Raw genomic sequence first — 10,352 nt, forward strand, 5'->3', positions numbered from 1 at the left:
TAGTAAAATAAAACATATTTTCCCTATCCACTTTCTTGAGACATTTAAATGCAATTTCTTTTCTCCAGATTACTAGATGTATGAATTTACTTATAATCAAAAGGGTTTTTTTTTGTTTGTTGTTTATAATATGTTAGAATCACTGCTGTGACGCTTAAAGATCTGCAGAGTGATGATAAGTTTAACTGACTTTCTAAACCAAGGATAAAAGAAGGCATAGATCATTGGGTTTAGAAAAGAGTTAAAATAAAAGGCAATGACCACAAAAAATGCAGATGAATCACTGACCACATTTTCTTCAACGAGGGTGTAACAGTAAAATGGACAGTAGCTTGCAAGAAACACAACTACTAGAACACCCAGAGTCCTGGCTGCTTTCAACTCAGATTTGTTTGTTTGATTCAGTGAACGCTGAAGTGTGACAGCTGTAACATATGAGCGCATTGCACGAGCCTGAGACACAGCCACCACAAATACTCTCATATACAGAACTGTGATAACAATGATGGGAACAAAAAAAGATAAAACAAGGTCAGCAGTTCCTGCAGTATCATTGATGACAAGGACACACTCTCCATAGCAGGAATTATAACTGCCTGGTTTAATCAGGAAATCTTTTAGGTAAAGAGTGACGTAGAAAATAGCATAAAACCAACACAGACAAACACTGAGTTTCACCCTCGCCACAGTCATTCTAGTGGGGTAATGCAGAGGGTCACAAATAGCTACATAGCGGTCAACTGATATTAGAACTATGATTCCTGTTGAAGCACAGGTAATGTTGCTAGTCAGATACCAATAAACAGAACATATAACATCACCAAATACCCAGCAGGTTGTGCTTCTAAGGATTTCTAAAGGTATCAACAGGAGGCCAACAAGAAAGTCTGAGACAGCCAGAGAGAGAAGCAGGATGTTAGTGGGTGTGTGAAGCTGCCTGCAACAAGAGAGAAAAGAATATAATACAAATTAAGAATATCAAAATATCTTTAGTGAAAATTCTATTAGTAAAAATGTTTATATTAGTAAGACTTGATTCAATCTAAGATAATAAAAAAGTACAATGGTTAAAATACATGAAGAATGCACCAAATTAATTTCATTCATGCACTGAACCTTCTAAAATGTAAACTGTGATTTCAGCTCAAAAGTTCATCTGTGCTGGTAGAGAGAGATTGTAAAGAAATTAAGACAGTTGAGTCATGTACTAATCATGCCAAAATGTCTTTAGTGAAAATGTTTCCTTAGTTAAAACATGATTAAGTTTAGTCAACAGCCATTGTTAAGCTGAAGATATTTATCTCTTGCACTTCATCCATCCATTGATGAAAATTTACGTTTTCACATATCTAAAACCTAAATCGCAGTTTCAACTGAAAAGTTAATCTCTGCCTGAAGTGGGAGACTGAGATGATGACCAGGAGGTTCAGAGCAACAGTGATCAGAGAGATGGAGAACAGCACAATGTACAGAAGCACAGCCTTGGACCAGTGAAGTGTCAGCTTCCTGCAGGAATTGTTGAGTAGTTGTTGAAAACAAAGCTCGGCTCCTTTCTGTATCTCCATTATCACATAACTGCAGATCCTGCAGCTCTCTGATGAGAGCTTTGACTCAGAGAACTTTTATATCAGCTTTTGCTCACCCTCCTCCCGCCCCCCAGTTCCTTCTCTTTCTTTTGAGACCACCTTTTGCTTTCACATTGTCAAACTCACTTTTGGCAACTATTGCTATGACATAAATAACATTTAATTTAATTGAAGTATCTCACAAAAGGGTTCATGTGTGTATTGAGACTTATGTATGATGCAAATTGTTCTTCTGAAACTCAAAAACACAAACTGGGGTCATCAAAATGAACTGTGGAAGTATGTAAGGATGACACAAAAGCTTACCATGTTTTACTCAGACTTTAATCTTAGCTGCACACAACTGAACTCAAAACTACTACAACCCCAAAACATTACCCCCTCCTCCCAACACCCAGTCTTACTAGTCCAGGACACTGGACTTAAGCAAATGGCCAGAATGGCTAACCCTAGGAGGCGGAGAACTTGTAGAGGGAGTCCTAGCCTTAGGATGAGGCTGGGGTGGGCGGCCAGGAAAGGCTGAAGAAAACTTGAGCTCTGGTGGTCGAGAGGTGCTTCTAGAGGGAAAACCTGAGTCCATTAACCATGGGGAAGGTGGTCAGCCGCGGTCTGGGGCCTAGGCCGGCGCTACTTGATCATCCACAAGAGCATGAGCTGGTTTAACACTAGATTTACTATCCTGCGCAAATTTGCGTAACTTCCCTAAACCCAATACCCCCTAGAATTACTGGCTTTTTTATTTTCTGGTGCAAGTCGAGGTGTTAAGCACCCCTGCTGAGATTTTCACAGGTCGTCAGCTTGTTTCTCCTACAGCTTTTGTTGTGCAAACCACCCATTGTCCTTGAGGCCTGGCACATTTGCATTTGCTCACTCAGAGTTGCTCAGATCCAAGGCAGGCCAAACCTCTGTGTTACAACTTTCAGAAATGCCTGATAGAAATGCTTCAACTTACTCATGAGATTTTGACCACATTTTTTTGCGGAAGTCACAACTATATTGAATGCACGACCGTTGTTGCCAGCTGCAAGAAATGCTTGGTAGGAACAGCTGTTCCCTACCAGGTGTTGCTTTCAAAGTTTGAAAGACTTTGAAATAAAACAGACTTGTGTACCCATATATTGTGAATGTCTGTCTTTTGTATGTAGGTTGTAACACAGAGGTTTGGCCTGCCTTGGATCTGAGTAAACAAATGCCAATGTTGCGCACACACACACACACACACACACAGCAAATCTGCATTTATTTGTCCCACAAGTGGAAAATCTGCATTGTCATTGCAAAAAGTGGACAGAGCACGGTATAGAAAGTGCACTATACAAACATTTTATATACATATATATATTATATATATATATATATATATATATATATATATATATATATATATATATATATATATATATATACATACATAGTTATACACACACATACATAGTTATACACACAGACACATCTATATTATATATACACACACACACATATATATATGTATGTATATATATATATATATATGTGTGTGTGTGTATATATGATATAGATGTGTCTGTGTGTATAACTAGACTTTATGCATATTATATAAGGTGTGGCTATATAAATATATGTACAACTCTGTGTATATATGTTTATGGACAGGCATGCAGGCAGGTAAGGAAGGAAAGCAGCCTTGCAGGGAAGGAAAAACTTGAATCTCTCATGGTTAGGGGTTGGGGAGGTGTGTTTGCACAACAAAAGCAGGAGAACAATGGAGCTGACGACCTGTGAAAATCTCAGCGGGTGCCAAGAGGTGTTAAGGTCGGGGGAATTTACGCAAATCTGCGCAGGCCAGTAAATCTAGTAGTAGGGACTTGCACCAGGGAAAAAAGGCTCAGTAATTCTAGTGTTAAGTCTGTCAACACATACAGTCTCTCTATGACCGTCAAATTTCAAAACAAATTATCCTACCAGAATGACTGTGGCGAAAGTAAAAGTCTGTGTTTGTATGTGCAGGTTTTATTATATTTTTTACATCACTCTTCCCCTAAAAGACTTCCTGATTAAAACAGCCAGGTATAATTCCTGCTATGGAGAGTGTGTATTTGTCATCAATGATATTACAGGAACTGCTGACCTTATTTTTATCTTTTTTTGTTCCAGTTACTGTCATCATACTTCTGTATATGAGGCTCGTGCCATGCGCTCTCATGTTACAGCTGTGACGCCTCAGCGTTCACTGACTGAAAAAAACAAATCTGAGTTGAAAGCAGCCAGGACTATTGGGATTTTTTTTAGTTGTGTTTCCACTTTGTTTCTGCCCATATTACTGTGTTATAAGGGATGACTTTAGCTCATTCAATTTTTTTTCTAATTTCTGGTTTCTTGAGAAGTTAAGAATTCTTGAGAAAGAATGTTAACTTAAGTGCTTTATGTTTATCTGTTGTTTATAATAATCTACCACTGTTATTCTGTTTCATAAGAACTGTATTACCATACCTGTCATTTTAAAGACCTATATCACGTAATGACACAAAGAAATATTAGAGGTCCACAGCACTAGTTCTGCATAACACAGCAATTGTTTTAAATACACACAGAGAGAAATTGCTCTTTTACAGTTTCAGAGATTAAAAGAAAAAATGACAATAACACAAAAGTATAGAGCAGATAAAGCTTTTTTCTTATTTTATATCATTTATATACATTAAAAATCATCAACAAAATTAATGTCATGTAGTATAAAATAATAACAGATAGATGCCATAACAATATGGCTCAATAGTGTAGTCATAATACATTTGCATGGCAAGCCAAAAGTTGCTGGTTCATTTCCACACAAATTCCTTTTGTGTTACATCAGGTAACATGAAACTCTGCCAAATCAAACACGCAGTGCTAACTGCTGTAATGGCCCCTTCTGACAAGGGAGCAACTGAGAGTAGCCAAGTGTAAAATAATTATAGAAACCCACTTCCCAAAAAGGTGTGACACTGTTTTGATTCTAAGTAGAAACTGACTCCAACAATTTGCAAAATTCTCTCAAGGAAATCACTGCATGGGATCAGGAACACAACACACAGACCATCATGGTGTCCACACATTAAATGTTGATTATACCAAGTCATATGTGAACATGATCCAAAAATGCTGCCAGACCTGACAGTCCAGACCTTTTAACAAATGAAAAAGTTCAGAATATATTGAAATGAAAAATACAACAAGGAAGGCCCAGGACTGAGCATCTAGAATATCAGACGAGAATGGGACAACATTCCTCTCCCAATTGTCCAGCAACAGGTCTCCTCCTCTATAGGTTTACAGCCTGTTTTTAAAAGAAGAGATGATGCTACAGAGTGGCAAACATGGTTTTTATCTCTTTTTTTGAGATGTGATTCTGCCATCAAATTTAAAAAGAGCTAAAATTTTACAAAATAAAGAAAAATAAAAACCAGATTCAGCTGGCTTGTGCAGGGCCTGAATAAGACCTTGAAGTCCTTAATTTGTAAATTCATTCAAGAGGATAAATGCAATTGGTATTGCTGGTGTGGCGGAGCTTTGGTCCCTGGCTCAGCTGCAGGGGAGGGATGGTGCAGTGAGGGATGGTGCCGAGTAGGCAAGTGAGGCCACAGGTGGTGGCGATTGTACTGATGGGAGTCTCTCTGTTTCCTTTATAGTGAGGTGAGAGACCAGGTTTGCCGTGACCAGCTCTATGTGCTTTTGCCTGTGCAAGTTGGTAATAACTGTGTGTGTTGGATCCCTGTTACAGCTGGCTAGACCCTCTGTTCACAGACTTTTCTCCCTTGTGGTCACATGGCAAGTGGGGGATTTTGATTATGAAGTAATGTAGTGGAGATATATGGAGCCTCAAAGATATATCACCTCAACTTCCTAGAAGCATGGGGAGAGGCAGGCTCGGTTTCTGTGGTGAGGTTGGTGAAAGACAGAGATGAGCTGGGGCATGAGGTGCAAAATTCAATCATTGCCACCTCACTCCATTGTGATAACCATCTCATGCTGGCCCAGAGAGCAGGACTTGTTGCACTACAACAGCATTTTGCAGATGCATTTTGCAGATTGCCTAGTTCCACCACCCTCATACAGCACATCTTTGTGCTCACAGCACGTGCTGTCAACCTTATAGGTTACCTGAACACAAAAGGCAAATAGCTGAAAAGCAATTAGCTGCTATCCTGATGATATGAGTAATAGTAAAGTCTGACAGTGCATGTTGTAGCCTAGTAGTTCTTTTGGTGAAGAAAGCTGGTTCTATACAGTTCTGTGCATACTACTGCAAGGTGAATCAGATGTCACAGTTTGATGCTTATCCCACGCCACAGGTCAACGACTTCCTGGACTGGTTGGGCATTGGTTAAACAGAGAGTTTATTCATCATTTAGTCAATATTGGAGTGTGGCAAAAAAAGGAAAGAAATATGACAACTCATACCCTAGACCCAATAGAAATTTAATAGACTGGTACTTAGCATCTTTCTGCTTAGCTGAGTTATTAATCCACTTTCTTCTGCAAGTCTCATTCAAGCAGCCTTTATAACATTTACACACACTCACACTCTGCTGGAGTATCTTGCCTAAGGATACTTCATCAGGTGGACTGGATGACTCTGGGATTAATCCACTGACCTTGAGACTGTAGTTTGATAAAAGATGACTTATAACTGCATAGCTCTCAATATTTTATTACTCCAAAAGATGGTAGACATGCTGTGTCATGGTCCGGGTTAGTGCGGGTTTTTCCCACAGCACTGGGCTCCACCTTTGGGCTGAGACTCCAAATAGCCTTCACACCTGACTGCAATTAAATCACTGGCATTTAAGACCAGCACTGACAGAGTTGGCCGACGGCCTGGACAGGCCCGGTAACAATCTCCTGCAGATCACCTCTCATAGACCGAGGCAAGGTAATGATAGAGGGAGGAAGGAGTGAGTGGAGTAGTATAGATGATTGTGAAGAGGAGGAGGTTGGCGGACAGTGTGAAGAGAATGAAGGGGAGTGGAGGGCAGGGCTAGTGAAAGGAAAAGGAAAAAGAGAGGTGACGGTAGTTCAGAAAGCTGTGATAGTGAAGGTAAAGGGGAAGGAGCAAATCTAACCATGAATGTCATCTTGAGGTTTGAGGAGGAGGGAGTAAAGAGAATAGATACACTTAAGTTGACAAGAGTGCTTAGAGCACAAGTGGGGGAAATTGAGTATGCTAAGGTACTTAGAGGTGGTAATCTACTGATTGGCTGTAATACAGAAGTGCAAGTGGAAAAAGCAAGGAAACTGATGGGTGTGTGTAAAGTTAAAGTGAAAAATACAGCAAGGGTTGGGGAAAGGGGAGTCAATGGAAGTAAAGGAGTCATTGTGGAAGTACTGGTAACTGTAAGTATGAAGGACCTGGTGGAGAATTTAAAGTTAAAAAATGGTGAGGTTAAAGGGGTAAGGAGAATGACTAGAGGTCCAGAGAAAGTGGAAACAGAAACTGTGGTGGTGGAGTCTGAGACTTGTATGGGTTTCTAAGGCTCAGTGTGAGGGAATTTGTACTCAAGCCACTGAGATGTTTTGATTGCCAAGAATTTGGACATATTGCCAAGGTGTACAAAGGGAAGAGAAGGTGTGCTCGATGTTCTGAGGACAATGAGCATGGAAAGTGTGGGATGGAAGTTAAGCCAAAATGTTGTAGTTATGGTGGAGAACATAGTGTTGCTTTTTGAGGGTGTGAAGGGATGAAACAGCAGACAGTTGTTCAAAAGACGAGGGTCGTGCAAAAAGTGACATATGCAGAACCGTGTAAAACGGCTGAGAAAGAGAGGCAGACTGGGAATCCCAGGCTGGTGGACAAGAAAGTACTGGAAAAGGTTATGGGGATGGTAGAAAGGAAAATGGAGGAAGAGAAGAAGAAGATGGTGACATTCATTGCAGGGATAATAAATGCAACGTCAGATGTAAAGTCAAAGACAGAGAAGATTCAGATTATTGTTAAAGCAGCATGTCATAGTTTGGACATAAAGAATATCAGATGGGAGGATATTAGAGGGGAACTTACCAGTCAGGTGAGCCAGGGGGGATAGTGTGGTGGTTAACTTTTCTTGTAACCATCTTAATCTTGCAGTGGAATGCAAGGAGTCTTTTGGAGAATGGCCAAGATTTTAAGAAGTTTGTATATGACCAAATGGAAAAGCCTGACATCATCTGTGTTCAGGAAACATGGTTAAAGCCTTGTTTGGACTTTAGGGTGTATGGATATATAGCAGTTAGATATGATAGGGAAGAGGGAAATGGAGGGGGGTGTCTGACATTGATTAAGGAAGGCATACCATATAGGAAAATTGGAAGGAAGGGGGAGTTGGAGTACGTTGGGGTTGAGGTATGGTTGGGAAGGAAGGTGATTATGATTATTAATTTCTACAATCCTTGTAAAAAGCTGGAAATAAGTAAGCTGGAAGAAATGGGTATGAAAGGAAACATTATATGAAGTGGAGATTTTAATGCACATCACTAACTGTGGGGGTCTGATGGTCTGATGGGGCGACCGTGGTTCAGGGGGTTCATCAAGCTCATCTTGTAACCAGAAGGTTGACAGTTCGACACACTTCACCTATCGCCTACTGGTGATGGGCCGATGGCACGATATGGCAGCCTCGCTTCTGTCAGTCTGCCCCAGGGCAGTTGTGGCTACAACGGTAGCTTGTCTCCACCAGTGTGTGAATGTGAGAGTGAATGAATAGTGGAATTGTAGAAAGCGCTATATAAATGCAATCCATTATTATTATTATTATTATATTTATTATTACGGACTATAACGGTGCAGTATTAGAGGAATTTTTGGATGATAATAATCTTGTGTGTTTGAATGATGGGAAGAAGACAAGAATTGATATGACATCTGGTAAGGAATCGGTGTTAGATTTAACATTTGCATCTAGTTCGTTGGCTCCATTATGTGAGTGGCAAGTAAAGAATAAGTCCTTTGGTAGTGATCACTATCTGGTAGTTAGTAGAATAAGGGTAGTTCAAGTTCGGGTACCTGAAACAGTAGGAGGGAAGTGGGTGTTTGGGAAGGCGAGATGGGGGGATTTTAGTAGACTATGTAAGAGGAAGCTGTTACAGATTCAAAATCACTTGAGTGTTGAAAGAATGAGTCAAGAGATAAGTCAAAGTATTTTAATAATTAAGTTAATATTATTTATTAGGTGTGGCAAGTAGGGCGTCTCCCAAGTAGCTAGGTGTAGGTGGGGAGAAATTTAACAGATGAGGGTAAACGGGGAAGAAAGAAGACAAAAAGAAGGAATCTTGAGGCGCTACTCCTAACCCTAACCCTCATGGCTACATAATAAAGAAGCAATAATTATGCCAGTAAAGAAACCTGGGAAGAACCATAGTTATCCAGGGAACTATAGGCCCATTGCTCTGACTTCTAATGTGAGTAAAGTGATGGTAAAGATGGTGAATGATGGGTTGGTTCACTTCTTAGAGTCAAAAAATATGTTAGCATCGTACCAGATTGGCTTTCGTAGGGGAAGAGGGGTTATGGATCCGTTTTTATGTCTGGAGGATGAAATTAGGAAGGCACAGATTAATAAAGAAGTGGTAGTGGCTGTGTTCTTTGATGTAGAAAAGGCATATGATATGCTCTGGAGAGAGGGTTTAATGATTAAATTGTATGGTTTAGGAATAGGAGGACGGATGTTTAATTGGATATGGGATTTCTTATGTGGCAGAACCATACAAGTTAAGACACATGTGTCAGAGCCATGCAAAACAGAAAATGGAACCCCACAGGGAAGTGTAATATGTCCAACATTGTTTTCAGTTATGATGAATGATATTTTTAAAGAGATATCTGATAGTTATGGTAAATTACTTTTCGCTGATGACGGAGTGTTATGGGTAAGAGCAGGGCTGGACTGGGACAAAAAATTGGCCCGGGCATTTTGACTAGAGACCGGCCCACCAGGTATTATAGGAAAAGCCATAAACCCTTTGAATGAAAACAAATGCTGTTGTGAAAGTGATGTACACTGTTTTGTTGGTATATATGTATGATTTCTATACATTTTACATCAGATAAAAACTTTGATTGTAGGATTCAGATAATTATTTAATGAAAGCTAGACATTTTAAATGAGAATAAGAAAGAAAAGTATTTCTTTGTGCCCCCCTTTCCCTGTTAATGCCCTACCTGGCCCCCTGGCAAAACTTTGCTAGACCCACCCCTGCACAGTTACCAGCTGTCAGCTTCTTAGAAAAGGATCCTGGTGTTATTTGTCTCTCAGAAACAGTTCATAACTTTCCTTCAACTCATTCATGTCACCTAAAAGGTGTCAGGAGTTTTCCTGTATTGCAACTCAGGTCAGAATAAAGACGCTCAGACAGGTTAACGTGTACACGGGTGAGACTCACGGAGACTCTCACACCCCTGGAACAGTTGTCAGGCTTTATTTATACACCTCAAGCATATTCGTGTAGCATGTACAGGAAGAGATAAAATAGAACTGTGCTGCATGCAGGCTTCCTGTTGAACAGAGCGTAACTTCTCTATTTAAGCTGAATACTGAAAGAGCAAACACATCTAGATAATGAAATGTACCTTTAAGCATAACATAATAAAAATCCTAAAAAATCCCTTAACGTTCCCTCCTGTTGTTTGATCTTTCCTTCTATATATGTACATAGCAACCACTAACATTGTATCAGTCTATGGCCACTTGTAAACATTTTTAGCCAAGACATCATAAAATAGTGGGTTTTGTGAGTATGTTATATCCAAGTGTCTATCTCATTATCACCTTCTTC

This window comes from Oreochromis aureus, linkage group 16 (assembly GCF_013358895.1).
Source record: "Oreochromis aureus strain Israel breed Guangdong linkage group 16, ZZ_aureus, whole genome shotgun sequence".
Taxonomy (NCBI): Eukaryota; Metazoa; Chordata; class Actinopteri; order Cichliformes; family Cichlidae; genus Oreochromis; species Oreochromis aureus.